Source organism: Trematomus bernacchii, unplaced genomic scaffold, assembly GCF_902827165.1.
Source record: "Trematomus bernacchii unplaced genomic scaffold, fTreBer1.1, whole genome shotgun sequence".
NCBI lineage: Eukaryota > Metazoa > Chordata > Actinopteri > Perciformes > Nototheniidae > Trematomus > Trematomus bernacchii.
This window is the reverse complement of record NW_022987649.1, coordinates 486,663-489,359: the sequence shown is the minus strand read 5'-3', so window position 1 is coordinate 489,359 and position 2,697 is coordinate 486,663.

Genomic DNA, 2,697 nt, shown 5'->3' with positions numbered 1-2,697 from the left:
AATTTGTCTTTACTTGAATTTTTAGATCTGAATTTCATCAATCGAATTTGAGCAACCTGAATATATTTTTGTATTAAATTTTGAACTTGAATTTTGAGATCTGAATTTGTGAACACTGAAAAAATTACATTGAAATTCAGCTTTGGAAATTAAGTACCAAGATATTTCAGATTTTTATTTCACGTAAATTTGGAACAAAAAAATTCAGATACATGGTTTTCAAAGTAAAACATTTCAATTATATAAATTTGGTGGTTGATAACATTCAAATCATCGTCTCTTATTTGCTTCCATAAGTCAGTCCCTTGCTAATCTGCATCAGCCTACATGAGTCTCGTGTTTTCTGTTTCCCTCACCACTTTAAAACTTCCTTCAGGCTGTTCTGACAGAAACAATGTACACCCTGCCATGCCGTTATTCTTCATTGCTCTGTGAACAATGAAAGAGCTAAAGCAGTGATTTTACTAAATGGGCCTTGTGTTGTTCAGACCAGTGGCCTGTACTACGAAGCAGGATTTGCGGTTAGCGAGGTAACTTCAGGGTTAACTCGGAGTTAGCAAGGTAACTTCAGGGTTAACTCTGGGTTAGAGAGGTAACTTCAGGGTCAACTCTAAGTTTTCGGTCCTACGACTCTGGTTCACTTCTTATCGGGGTAGATCTCCATGGTAACTTATGCTGAACACCTAACCTGCTCCGGAGCAGGCTGTCTGTGTTATGTTCCAGATAAGAGATCAACTCAGTGAAAGCTCCGCCTGCTGACCAATCAGAGCTCAGTGTGGGGAGTTTAAAGCTATCAAGTCATATTACAGGATAAAGGAGATACAGTTCAAACTGCCGTATGCAGGACAGACGGCCTGCAAACATTTCCGACAATTAATAGAATATCACCTCCCATCTTCAGAGCGATTTCACTATCATTACATTTGCGTTAAGCAAGCTTACTTTAATATCCGCCACAACATACTGTAAGTAACCGGAGCAAAGTAACTCAGAGTATTGCGTACAGTCAGCACTGTAAGTACGCAACGCCAACGTGTTGTACTTATCATTCATATCATATCATATATTCCATTATCTGTGTCAGCTTTTCGAGCCGTATCTGGCCGTGCGACACTCACAGTGTCACATACTGTATGCAGAAGTGTTATTTTAAGCAACACATTAAGTTGACGAAACACTCGAGTCAAATGTAATTAAAGTCAGATCTACTCATGTTTTAGACGGGGCAGTGATATCATAAACCTGTTAATGTACGCATTCAAACAATCGGTAGTTTTTTTTTTTTTTTTTACCAGCTGTATTCACCTTGCAGGTGCAACTATGTGGCTTTTATCCTGGATTAAGTGTTTAAGTTATGGATGTTTAAAGTTGAAATTCTTCATATTTGTCTAACACGATAGTTTACTTTTCATTCACGAAGTATGACGCTGTGCTGTCAGTACGCTTGTCCCTGTTTGTGATTGGTCAAATGTTGCTAACCCCACCCCTTTCACGTGAACGCGCTCTCAGCCGGACAGAGAAACCCTGGGTTGATTTACCGAGTTGATAACCAGCGTCGAAGGACCGCTTAGCGAGATCTCGTTTGTTAGGGTTAGTTAAGCCGGGTAACTCAAACATATCCAGGGTCTGTTGAACTGGCTTCGTAGTACAGGCCTCTGGTGACTGGAATCATCAATGTATAGGGAGCAGCCTTATATACAAGCGTGTGTCATCACCTGATAAAAAAAGCCAAACAAAGGTTAAGTGCTGAACCTTCACCAAACACATGGTCAGATAAACACTGTGACATGGTGAAAAGCATTACAAAATGTGTGTAAATCAACTTGAAATCATTTTGTCTAACTATATCCATCATGTTATTGCTTTTGAGCCACATACAGGATCACATTAAACAAAATGGTGTCCCTGCAGCACTGTGGTACAGTAAAGTAATGGACGTTTCAGATATAAAGTTCACTTAATTTCTCACTACAAACCAAATGTTTTCATAATAAGGTAAAATGTTCTAACTGGTAAAAATTGCCAAAATGACAGAGAGACTTATGGCGCATTTCCACTGCAGCGCGTAGCGCGGTTTAAGCGTGCCGTGCCAAACCCGACCCGTTTCCACTAGGGGTAGTTCCGGCTAACGGGTACTTTTTCACAGTTTTTCTGGCCCTCCAAAATCGTGGTTCTTTCCGGGCCAACAACCGGGCTGAATATGCTAAACTAGTGACGTGAGTGGCTACAACTACAACACAATGAACATATTTGACCGTGATTTAATTGTAATACACGTTTCAAAATGATGCCGAAGTAACAACATACTGATACCGGTTAGTAAAAACCATGAATTAATGCTTTGACAAGTCTGCAGACAGACGGCAGGTGAAAAACCTTTTAAAATGCGTGTTTTCTGAATGGAGATCGGCTAAGCTAACGTTGTATATGCTCCGACCGTCCACACTCACAACGGCCTATACAGAAATAAATAAAGCAGCGACTGTATTCTCCATGACACAGGCAGTCTGTGGTTTGTACTTGTTTAACTTTTGTCCAGTTTCTGAACAGATATGAGGAGCTGTGAGCTCTGAGTGCTAACAGCTAACGGCTGATGTTGGTTTTCTGGGGTTCGCATTGAAGATGACGTCACGGCTCCGCCTACACTGCGTTACTATAGTTACTGCCCCAGCTACTAAACTGTAATGGAAACGCAGC